This window comes from Myodes glareolus, chromosome 11 (assembly GCF_982192425.1).
Source record: "Myodes glareolus chromosome 11, mMyoGla1.1, whole genome shotgun sequence".
Lineage (NCBI taxonomy): Eukaryota > Metazoa > Chordata > Mammalia > Rodentia > Cricetidae > Myodes > Myodes glareolus.
The window spans coordinates 53,463,140-53,475,620 of NC_142036.1; the positions used below are offsets into that span (position 1 = coordinate 53,463,140).

The window sequence follows — 12,481 nt, forward strand, 5'->3', positions numbered from 1 at the left end:
TTGTCCTTCCCTTCCAGACCCAGTTTCCTGTTCCTGAAACCCACCGCTAAGGTCTTAAGCCTATTATCACCTGCCTCCTATCTCAAGGACTTTCGATTCCTATCACCCTGAAACATTCCCATTTTTCCTGTGCATAAGCCTTCCAGTGCTTACCATTTGGTTCAAGACCTCTGCCTCATAAACGAAGCAGTTATTCCAGTTCACCCAGTGGTTAACAACCCATACAATCTCCTGTCTAATGTCCTCCTGCCACCTCCTACTTTACTGTTCTGGACCTAAAAGATGCCTTCTTAACCGACCCTTTTACACCCTGACTCATACTTCTTCTTTGCCTTCACCTGGGAGGACCCTTACTCCTGGTCCTCCAGACAGCTTACATGGACTTTTCTCCCTCAGGGTTTTCAGGACAGCCCTCATTTCTTTGGCCAAACTTTGGCTTGAGATCTTTCAAACTTTGACACTGTTCCTAGCATGCTTCTCCAGTATGTTGATGATCTTCTCTGCAGTCCTACGTTGTCTCTGTCTCAACAGGCTGCCTCTGTGCTCCGAAACGTTCTTGGATCCCTGGGATATTGAGTTTCACCAGCTAAGACTCAGTTGTGCTCTCCCATGGTGGTGTATTTGGGTGTTCTTCTTAGTCCAGGGTCTAAGACCCTCACCTGACAGGGTTCAGGCCCTGTGAGATTTATGTTGGGGACCAGCCTTGACAAAAATACCTTTCTTCAGAGTGGAGGCATGGGAATTTAAAAATATAGTAAAGAATACAAAGACGCGAATGAAAACAATAAAATGTAGAAACATGTAGGACAGTAATGAGAGGGAATTTTTCAGTGAGTACTAAAAATTCACCTGTGTTCTATTTTACAAGAGGTTAATATAGCCCTGACCCCAAAACAAAGACTGAATTAACACACAAATTGAAAGTCACGGGTTACGTTCATCACTCTCTCTCACACCCAAAACCAAACAAACACTCTGTAGGCAAACCACTCCGTGTGTGGAATCCAAGTTCTTTCCATAAAGGGAACTGAAACGTAGTTGGATCCTTAGACTTTTGTTTTAGGCAGGAACAACTACTTCCATACTGTATTTAGGAGCATGAGGTCTGGCAACTAGCCATACCTGTTGACAATAGCCTTGAGAGAACAGAACTCTGATTTACAACTATGTGGGAACTTTGTTTGAGTTAGAAGCACAATAACTTTGAATGAACTAAAAACAACTCCCAAACTCTCTGATCTTTAGCCTCTTAGGGTCTCCATAATTCCTCCCTTTTTAAGTTAATTTTAATAAAGCCTGTGCTTCTGCAACAGGACAGATGATCACATCTGCCTTGGGATGAACACTTTTTCACTTCCCAGTCTTACCTGTCTTCGGAACCTGCATTCTCATTCATGCAAGTCCATGTCCTAGGTGCCTGGGGGGTAAAGGATCAAAGTCCATTCTTGACTGCCGACCTCTGTAAACAAAGGCTTAAGGAAGAAAGTACTGGGCTCTTTGTCTTCAAGCCAAGTTTCTGTCAAGAGAGTTCATTAGAATTAGCTAATGATAAAAGAAGCAGATAATATTTTGTGCTATGCATACTTCAATAGCTAATATATCTCCTTATTAAAGGAATAGAGGATCACTAGGGTTGGGAATGCCCACTTGTGAATTGGTCTAGAGGATTCACTTATATCAAACTCTAAATTGTTTTAACATATAAAGTTCAAGAATTCATTGCTAATGTCAAACTTTTCTTAGACAAGTTCTAAACACTTTCTAATCATTAACATCTTAAAGTAGATATTGCTAATGTCAAACTTTTCTTAGACATGTTCTGAAATTTTCTAATCATTAACATCTTATAATGAACTAAAGCATTAACAGCTCAATCTCATAACACAACTTAACAAATCACGATTCTGTTAAATCTGTTCTAACCAAAAGACAAGAAAAGATTTTTGTAGTGGGTGAGAGTCCAAATGCAATGCTGGTTTCAAGCAACTGCCCCAGTCTCTGAGCATCAGACAAAACCCTTAGGCTATCCTCCTCTGATCTGAAGAGGGCTTTCAGTCCTTTTTCTCCTGAGGGGAAAATTGAGATCTCAGTTCTCAGGCTCTCTTAACGTTTCAACAGCAAATACCTCATGGCAATCTGAGTTCTGTATTTCTAGTCCGGCTTCAAGGAAAACAGGATTCAGACTGTAACAAGCTGTAATTATTGCAGCCGTTGCAGCAAGGTCTCAGAAGCTGTGTGGATCCTGAGTGTCTGGAAGCAGTCCAGCATCCTGCAAAGCAGAATGGCATCTGCTGTATAGAATGGTGGCACCTGGTCCCGTGGCTCAGGCATTCTTCTCTGTGGGGTCAGGAAAAGTAGGACAATGGATTTTCATTCTGACTCTGCCATGGGGGCATTAATAACTACGATGTCATCAGATCTGGTGTTCTTCTGCTGAACACACTGAAACAGACATTCTGGACGCCATCTCACTTGATCCTCATCCTGTGAAAAACAGATATGTCTTTGATCCCAAATTAATACAGGGTCAGGTCCTTTCCATCTTACAGTGCAAGGCTCTTTCAACCTTGCTTCAGTGAAGGTCTCATTTGCGCCATTATGCCATAATTTGTCTGCTGATGATGGCTCATTGACATCCACATTCAAGAAGATTAGCATAAACAGTACATGGTTTAAGGCATTATGTGGTGTTTGAGGATATAATTCTCCTGTTTTTATCCTTTGAAGTTTTGTTTTCAAGGAGCTATGAACATGCTCCACAATTCCTTGCCATTGAGAATTATAACGAATATCAGTCTTATGTTGAATATTCCATTGGGCATAAAACTGCTGAAATGCTTTATTAACATATGTGGATTCATTATCCATCTTTATTATTTTTGGGGTTCCCATATATGAGAAGCATTTTAAACAATGAGTTATTACATGCTTGGCAGTTTCCCCAGTTTGTGCAGTGGCCATCAGAAATCCTGAACAAATATCGATTGTCACATGCACATACCTCAATTTTCCAAACTCAGAGACATGAGTAACATTTATTTGCCATATATGATTAGGAAGCAGTCCTCAGGGATTTACTCCCAAATGAGGTACAGGTAAATATTGTGGGCACATCTCACAGTGCTTAACAATTTAGCGAGCAGCTTCCCTTGCTAATTTAAATGGCTTTCATAAACTTAGACTATTTTGGTGGTGCAAAGCATGCAACTGCTGAGCAAGCTCAACCTGTGATGGAGCGACTATTTTTGTAAATTTATCAGCTAAAGCGTTACCTTCAGTTAATGGACCGGGAAGATTTGAATGTGCTCTGATACGTACTACAAAACATGGTAACTTTCTTTGTTGTATGGCTTCTTGAATCTGCTGGAATAGCATCTTAACTTGCTTATTGCTAGTCCTGATATCAGGGATGGTTTTTAGGATTAGAAGAGCATTAAAAATATATCAGCTGTCAGTATATAGATTAAAAGCTTTGTTTTGCAAAGTGTTGAAACACCATAGCCACAGCTCGAAGCTCAACTATCTGAGCTGAAGCTGGTTCTGTCTACACTGCATGTCCTTTATCATTAACCTCCCATTAGGAGAGCCATCTTCTAATGAAAATTAGAAATGTTCAAAGTTAGCAAAGAATCCTTTAAAGGATCTTTTGCTACAGTTTTAGGAAAAATGAATAAATACAGTTGTGTAAACTTCAATAATGGGTCAGCTTGAAAAGATTATTAATCTGGCTTTGAAATTGAGCAAACACAATTGCCCAAGAATCACTATTTTGGAATAATCATTTAATTTGTTGCTTAGTATAAGGAACATTGATCATAGCTGGTTTCTTGCCAAAATATCTCCTAGATTCTATCCTGCTCTTCTGGGCTAAGCAAGCTACTGCTTCAAAATAAGGGTTTAATACCTTAACTGGCGATACAGGAAGGTGCATTCACAATTTCACTACCTAGACTCTAATGATTTCCCAGAGCTGGAGCAGCCACAGTGTGGAAGACTAATGTCCTCTGGGTGTGAGGACATCATTTCACATGGAAGTCAAATGTGGGGTTATCTATCCTCTTTATGATGCAGTGGATGGTTTTGTTTTGTTTTACTATGTGTCAATACTGATGCATCAGGAAGGGACCTTTCTGATTTTAGGAAGATCTGGACCTGATGGTAAGATGTGTTGAGACAATGACTAGGAACAAAATAACTTTTCCAATTAATAGTCTAAGAAATTGATTTTTGCAGCTAAAAAAAAATCGTTCAATAATTATCTTATCTAGAAGAGCACATGGGTGATTTCTTGATATACTATTTTCTACCTTTTATTCTCTTATTATTATTATTATTGCTTTGTGTTCTGGGATTAAACTCAGAGCAGTGTGCATGCTAGGCAAGCACTCAACCCCCGAATTACATCCCTAACTCTATTCTTTTTTTCAATAAAAGCTATTTTTTTGGTGTGTGTGTGCTCTATGGCAGGCCCTTTCTCCTTAATCACTACCTTCCAGCCGAAACTCTTCCACTGGTGGGCACCTACCCTACCTTTTGCTTCTGTGGTCCCTTCTCCATTCATATGCTGACAGCTGTCTCCCTAACTCCACACCAGTGGACCCAAAGGCCCCTGAACCTGCCCCACTCTCCCCAGGGGACAGAGTACTCCTCAAACAGCTAGTTCCTAGGTCTCTTGAACCTCAAGGACAGGATCTCACACTGTAATCCTCACCACTCCCTTGGCTGCCAAGCTTCTGGGACACCCATGCTGGTACCATCTCTCCAGGCTCAAGTGGGCACCTATTCAGGAGATTTGGTCTGTCCAGCAGTTAGGACCTGCCACCCTCCAGTTTTCCAAGATGGCACAATAAAGGGCCTATCTGCTACTCGCCCTGGCACACTCATCTTTGTCAGTACAAACAAGATAAGAAATAGCAATATTTCCTCTCCTAGCCTCCTGCCTTCTCATCTCCCTCAAGGAACAGATGCCTGACATCTCCAAGATGGCAGTATACCGAATGCCTCTCCAGTCACACCTTTCGCTGAGCATGAGCCTACCAACTCCCAACTCTCCCCTCTCCCACATCGCCCCATGTCCACAGGAAGTAGCCAGACTTGAGCCAGTGCCCCTTTATCCAAAGAGTCTGGAATGTTTGCTTGGAAGCATCACCTCACTCCCTAACACCCCTTTACATACAAAGAGTCTGCAATGTTTAGTTGAGGGTTTCACCCCAGCCCCCTAGAATCCATTTTGGAATGTTGGGCAGAAAACTCAATTTCAAGCCCTGGGAGTTGCCTCAATCCAAACTCTACTTCCAAGAAGGCCCACCAAACAGTGACCTCTCCCCAGGGAAGGCCAAAACCACTCCCACAGTCTATTAAACTGCCCCCCACCACGAGAATAAACGCGTGGCCTCCCCTTTCCCCTCTCTGGCGGTCATTCTGGTTCTCCTTTCCCCCTCTTCGTGTTTTCCTGGGCGCCACCGGGGAGCGATGGCGTCCACTAAACCTGGGCCTTTTTAAATTTGGTCTGATCTTGTCTAATTGGATTACTGCATCAGTGGAGAGGTTTGCTGGTCCTAAAAATCTTAACAGTTTGAACTTAATAAAAAGCTAAAAATTAGGGTCATAGCCGAAAGCATAAAATGTTAACCAGAAACTGGGTTGTTCATTTCTTGTAATGCAGCAAAACAATGACCTAAGCAGTCTGGCAAAGGGCTTAAAATAGTTTCTCAGCTCACTGAGTCTCGACCCTTTGGTGGTTAAAAAACAAAACAAAACAAAAAATCTTACGGGGTAGACTAGGATCACGAACGACTGCATGTCATATGTTTGCATTCAGATTCATAACAACGACAAAACTGCAGTTGTAAAATAACAATGGGAAAAATTTTGTAATCGGGGGTCACCACAACATGGAAAACTATATTAAAAGATCAAAGTGTTAAAATATTGAAAATCAATGACTTAAAATTGTCTCTCTTTACTCAAGGTCCATTCAGACTTAAGGAAGTACATCTAACCTCCTTGTCTTTGCTAATTCTGCTAAGCTTAAGCTGTTTGGATAAACTGAGTTATGAAATTTTTTGTATTGATACTAAGAAAAACTTCAATTGAAAAATTGTTGTTTTCTAATGCTCATACTTAACAGAGATAAAACTACAAAGTCCTTCTCCCAAGGTCAGGCATTCAGATGAAGCTCCCATTCCATCAGGTTGCTTGGAGAAAGTCCCCCCCCCCCCCCCCCGCAAAGAAAAGGATGTCACCCTCCTTAACTCTGGCAAAAGGGAACTCACTCGTGGCTCTACCCTAACAGTGGCTGTGGTGCCTTAGAACTTGTCAAGGGCAATGCTAGTCCCTAGGTTCCCTCCTGTTACCGCTTTGCCCTGAGACCTTTTCCTTGCTTTCCCAGGAGACAGCATTAACAGCTGGACACAAACTTGTTATGTTTTTACCCTCAGAATGACTAGTTCAGTTTCTTTATTGGCCTCAATTCAAAGTAATTACAGAATGTAAAGTTCTAGTCTTATAAAAGCTGCTAACTTACTATAGACTTTTAGGAAATACAAGTCAGTCATCTTTAAAGTACTGATATAATTAATTACAGAAATAAGCCTTATTTAGGTCCCTGTATATGTTTTCAAAGTCAAACTTAAAACAAGTAACTAGAAACAAAGTTTGTCTAATCAGACATACCTAGGCAGCCCTCATACTTCAGAGAGCTAGAGAATATAGAATTTAAAATAATGATTAAAAAGCTTATATTTGCTAAAGTCTCCGAGATCCTAGCAGTAACCCAAGGTCTCCAAAAAGGATTATGGGGCACCATGATGTCTCCACCTGGATTATGATGACGCTGACCACTGGGCGAGATGTCCCAGGGCAACACCTGCTGCCCGGACCCGATTCAGATTGTAGACAAACAGCAGGACATTGGAGAATTGATTACACCACTTCTGCCTGGACAAAATAAGGTCAGTCTTTTCCATGTCCTTCTTCCGCAGGGAAAAAAAGTACCATATGGGCCTGGCTAAAACTGTAAGACTGCTGTTTTGGATACTTCTGCCTCCAGTGCTATGAAGACCTGTGTATGGCTAACTGTATATGGACTCTGGTCCCTGTCATTTTTTTTTTTTTGGAATTTTTGAGACAGGGTTTCTCTGTAACATGAGGGCCGGCTTGTTGGGGTATCTGTCCCGCCCGGTACCCCTCAGCCGGCATGCCCCAAAGAGAAATCATACACAGGACTCCATAAGATTATAAACTGATTGGCCCATTAGGTCAGACTTCTTGTTAACTCTTATAATTTATGTTACCCCATTATCCTTATCTACTTTAGCACATGGCTCCGTACCTTTCTCAGCTGTGACAGCTTACATGTTGCCTCTTCAGTGATCTGCGCAGGAGTGAAGGAATGGCTTCCTGCTTTCCAGAATACTCCTGTTCTCATTGCATCACCTCTACTTCCTGTCTGGTTTTCCCACCTATACTGCCTGCCTGGCCAATCAGCGTTTTATTAAAATATGATTGACAGAATACTGACAATTCTCCCGCATCAGTTTCTCTGTAGTTTTGAAGCCTGTCCTGGAACTAGCTCTTATAGCCCAGGCTGGCCTCGAACTCACAGAGATCTGCCTGCCTCTGCCTCCCAAGTGCTGGGATTAAAGGCATGCGCCACCACCACCTGGCTGGTTCCTATCATTTTTATAGATTCAGAAACTACTTGGTCTGTACTCAGGTACATTGACGACTAGTGTTATGGTTTAAGTAAAATGCTGCAGATCCCCAAGTAGCTGCAGCAAGCAGTGGGCCATAAGACTACACTGCAGGTCCCTGAAGTGGTAGCAGGCAAGGGGCAATGGGTCCTGAGAGGAGCCAGTCCCAGGCAGGGACATGTTCCTGGCTGTGCCATCTGTACTGGAAGAACCCTCCACTTCTGCTCTGGATCCAGCTAACGAACCCCCACCTTTTCAGACTCAGTGGGCAGCTACCACTGTTTCTTCAGCTCCCACCCCTGTTCCTTCAGCTACTGCTCTGGACCCCCGCCAAGGAATCCACACCTTCCTGACCTTGACAGATACTTCTGCTCCTTTACTCCCCACTGCCTCGCCACCTTCCTCCTCTTGCTCTTCAGCCCCCCACCCCCCACCCCACTAACTATTCCATCAGCCCTGCTGGATTATTCTTCCTCTTGTGCCTGTTTGCAGCAGTCACTCAGCTCTGGCACCCACCTTTACCCCTCCTCTCACACACTCACTTGCTGCTATGGAATCCAACCCTGACCAAGCCAAGTCTGCTGCAATTCTCCCGTTGCAAGAGGTGGCCGGCCTAGATGGATTGATTAGGGTACGTGTTCCTTTCTCCCTCTCAGAACTCTTCCATATAGAACAAAAACTGGGGTCCTATATGCCTAATTCTACCACTTTCATAAAAAACAACTTCAATATATTACCCAGTATTATAATCTTACCTTTCATGACACCTATATGATCCTATCTAATAACCTACTTCCTGAAGAGCACAGACGAGTTTGGGATCAGGCCAGACTACATGCAGACAAGATTCACCAAACACACGCAACCCATGCTCCAGGGGCACAGGTGGTCCCTAAGCAGGAACTTCACGGGGACTATCACACTCCAGGTGGGATTTTAGCTAGAGACCAGTTTTTGACTTGCCTTCTGGCAGGTCTCCACAAGGCTGCCCGCAAGCCAGGAAACTATAATAAGCTCTCAGAGGTCATTCAAGATACGAAGGGAAATCCTTCCGCAATTTTGGAACGTCTCCCTAAAGCTCTATTACAATATACTAACTCAGATCCAGAAACCCCAGAAGTCAGACAGTTACTCATGACTCATTTTTTTTTTTCTCAGTGCTACCCTGACATTAAGGCTAAACTTAGGCGTTTGGAGAAAGGCCCCTTGACCCAGCAGGCTTTCAAGGTGTACCATGCAAGGAATTCCCAAGTTGACCTAGGTTTGGCCATGGATGAATGAGACTGCCAGGGCTCCTTTGACCCAACCACAATCATCTTCTGTAACAGGGAGCCATGGGTAAGCATCATGGTATCAGGATGGCCCATCTCCTTTCTCTTGGACACCAGAACCACATACTTGGTACTGATGGAATTCTGGGGGCCTACCTCCCCTTCTAGTTTCCCTATTGTCGTGGGAGGGGAACAGCCTTATCTACCTCAGCAGACCCCACCACTTAACTATGTTTTTAGGGGTATTTATCTCACCCATTCATTTTTTAGTCATGCCGACCTGCCTGGTACCTCTTAGAGGAAGAGATTTTTTTAGCAAAAGTAGGAGCTTCCATTTCATTTGCTTCTTCCATTCACCTTACTCTACACTTGCCAGCAGCTCCACTCTTTCTCCTTCTAGCCTGCCAACCTCCCAGCCCCAATGTGTCTTTTCCTCTACCAGCCTCTCAGGCGGACCCCCAAGTATGAGACACCCAAAACCCCTCTGTTGCTAACCACCATTCCCGCCATTGTTATCCAATGACAAGATCCTACTAAGTACATTACCCAAGCTCAGTACCCCCTCTCTCTCCAGAGATTTAGGGGACTTATGCCTATTATCTCTGACCTTTTAAGAAAAAAACTGCTTTGCCTCACCTCTTCTCCCTTTAACATCCCTACACTCGCTGCTAAAAAACCTAAAGGAATCTATCACCTGATTCAAGACCTCCAGCTCATTAACTCCGCAGTGGTCCCTCTTCATCCTCTAGTGCCTAACCCTTACACACTTCTTTCCACTGTTCCTCCAGGAACCTTCCACTTCTCAGTTCTAGATCTCAAGGAAGCTGTCTTCTCTATTCCTCTCAGCTCTCAATCTCAAAACATCTTTGCTTTCGCCTGGACTGACCCTGACACTCACCTTTCCATACACCCCACCTGGACCGTCCTTCTCCAGGGATTCTAGGACAGCCCACACCTGATTGGTCAGCTTTTAACTTCTGATCTTCTCTCACTGTCTCTCCCCAAGTTTAAAATCATACAGTATGTAGATGATATTTTACTTTGCAGTCCATCCTTGGAGATCAGCAAAACCGATACCTCTGTTCTTTTAAATTTCCTGTTCAAAAGGGGCTATAGAATCTCACCTTCTAAGGCCCAATTGTCTACCTCTCACATCATTTACTTGGGATTAACTATTACCCCAACCCAAAAAGCTATTACCTAATAGACACAAAAAAGCTAACTCAGTCCCTTGCAGTTCTTTCCACAAAAGAAAAGGTTTTATCGTTCCTAGGAATAGCTGACTTCCTGCATTCCTGGATCCCCTCTTTTTCTCTCCTTGCCCGCCCCTTATACAAGGCAGCTCTTAGCTCTCTGCACGAGCCCCTTCTCCATCCCATTACAAAACTCTTCCAGAGACTCCACCAAGCCCCTATCCAGTTCCCAGCTCTTCAGCTCCCAGATATAACTCGTCCTTTCTCCCTCTATGTATCAGAGAATAAGGGATATGCCCTTGGGTTCCTACGACATAAGCTGGGACCTTTCTTTGCACCTGTAGTTACCTGTCAAAGAAGCTGGACCTCAGCACTCAGGGCTGGGCACCCTGCATACGTACGTGCTTTAGTGGCCGCTGAGCTTCTTATTCGTGAGTCAAAGAAACTAACTTTTGGGTCACCCACCCCTGTCTTCTCTCACCACAATCTGTCCCATCTCTTAACTCACAAAGGCTTGCAAACCTTACCCCCTTCCCGAGTTCTTTCCCTCCAGGTGACACTAGAAGAAGATGCTACACTCATTTTCCAACGTTGCCCACCCCTTAATATCTCAAATCTCCTACCTCAACCTAACATTAATTATTCCCAGAAACCTTAGAGGATCTACTGCCCCACCCCTCACATATACAGGAGGGCAAACTGTTCCAGGCCACTTATTCCTAGTACACAGATGGCATCTCCATTTTATGTGAAGGGACCCATAGAGCAGGCTATGCCATAGTGTCAGATACTGGGGTAGTGGAGGCACAGGCACTCCCTGCCTACACCACTAATCAGCAGGTTGAGTCAATAGCCCTTTCCTGTGCCTTCCAGTTAGCAAAGGGACAATCTTTAAATATTTACACAGACTCCAAATATGCCTTTTATATCCTCCTGTCCCACACAACTGTCTGGAAGGAATGTGGGCTTCTTATGACGAAAGGAGGATCCATAACTAACTCAGGTTACATTATGGACCTGTTAAAAGCCTCCCATTTCTCCAAAGCTATTGGAATTATTTACTGTCGGTCTCATCAGACCGACAGTTCCATTATTTCCAAGGGAAATAACCAGGCTGACCAAGCAGCTAGAACAGCAGCATTCCAGAGCCCAAACCTACCTCCATCACCTCAGGGGGTTCATACAGTACAGCCCACATTCTCGCAGACACCCCCCCCCCCGACACTCAGTAAATTCCATTCTACCTACATCAGCTCTTTCATCCTAACAGCAAAGCTCTATTTCATTTTGTCAAGGCTCACCTCCACCCAACCCCCGAGGACTTAGAGTTCTTAAAAGCTATCACTGCCTCTTGTAAAATCTGTCAAAAGTCAGATCCCAGGAGCTGACTGGCAGCTGGATTTTACTCATATGCCCACAGTCAGATGAGTTAAATATCTCCTGATTTTGGTGGACACCATGTCTGAGTGCACTGAAGCGTTTCCTACCACTAACAAGAGGGCCCAGACAGTTTCCGATGTTCTTCCCCGAGAAATCATCCCCCGGTTTGGAATCAGTTGGATAATAGCCCAGAGTTTACTTCCCAGATTTCTCAAACTTTGTTGAAGTCTCTTAACATTCCCTGGCGTTTTCATATCCCATACCCCCAGTCTTCAGGGAAGGTAGAACGAACGAACTGTTCCTTAAAAAATGTTCTTGTTAATCTGTCACAGGACCTTCACCTCAACCGGGTAAAACTTTTGCCTCTGGCCCTTCTTAGGCTTAGGGCTCTCACCCCAAAACCCCCTTTTCATCTCACCCTTTAAACTCATGTTCACCAGGATACCCCTAGACAAATGTCAGCCAATCTGTAGTGCCAGCACTACCAGCACTACCGCAGTCCCAAGTAGTGAGCGAGGAGCTGAGGACTTAGAGAAACCACACAGCGGGTCATTTGTGCTAAGAGAATGCTGTTTAACGAAGGGCGAACGTAATCTATATATACCGGCTTGTAGGACTGTGGAAAAACCCAGGGTTTGGAAGTTCATGTTTGTAACATGAGGGCCGGCTTGTTGGGGTTTCTGTCCCTTCCGGTACCCCACAACCGGCATATCCCAAAGAAAATCTCACAGAGTCTACATTAGGTTATAAACTGATTGGCCCATTAGGTCAGGCTTCTTGTTAACTCTTATAACATATATTACCCCATTATTCTTATCTATGTTAGCCACATGGGCTCAGTACCTTTCTCAGTGTGACAGCTTACATGTTGCCTCTTCGGTAGTCTGCACAGGAATCGCAGAGGGACCTTCCTCCTCCATAGCCTTATTCTATTCTCATTGCC

General features: G+C 43.9%; 1 long non-coding RNA gene across 1 annotated transcript; it reads right to left on the bottom strand.

The window, feature by feature from the left end:
- Window positions 1–802: 802 nt before the first annotated feature.
- LOC146892374 (uncharacterized) lies at window positions 803–2,907 on the bottom strand. The gene is made up of 2 exons (XR_015004332.2): window positions 2,126–2,907; window positions 803–1,516 (listed from the first exon to the last, which is right to left on the bottom strand). It is a non-coding gene; the product is annotated as an uncharacterized LOC146892374 (long non-coding RNA).
- Window positions 2,908–12,481: the final 9,574 nt, after the last annotated feature.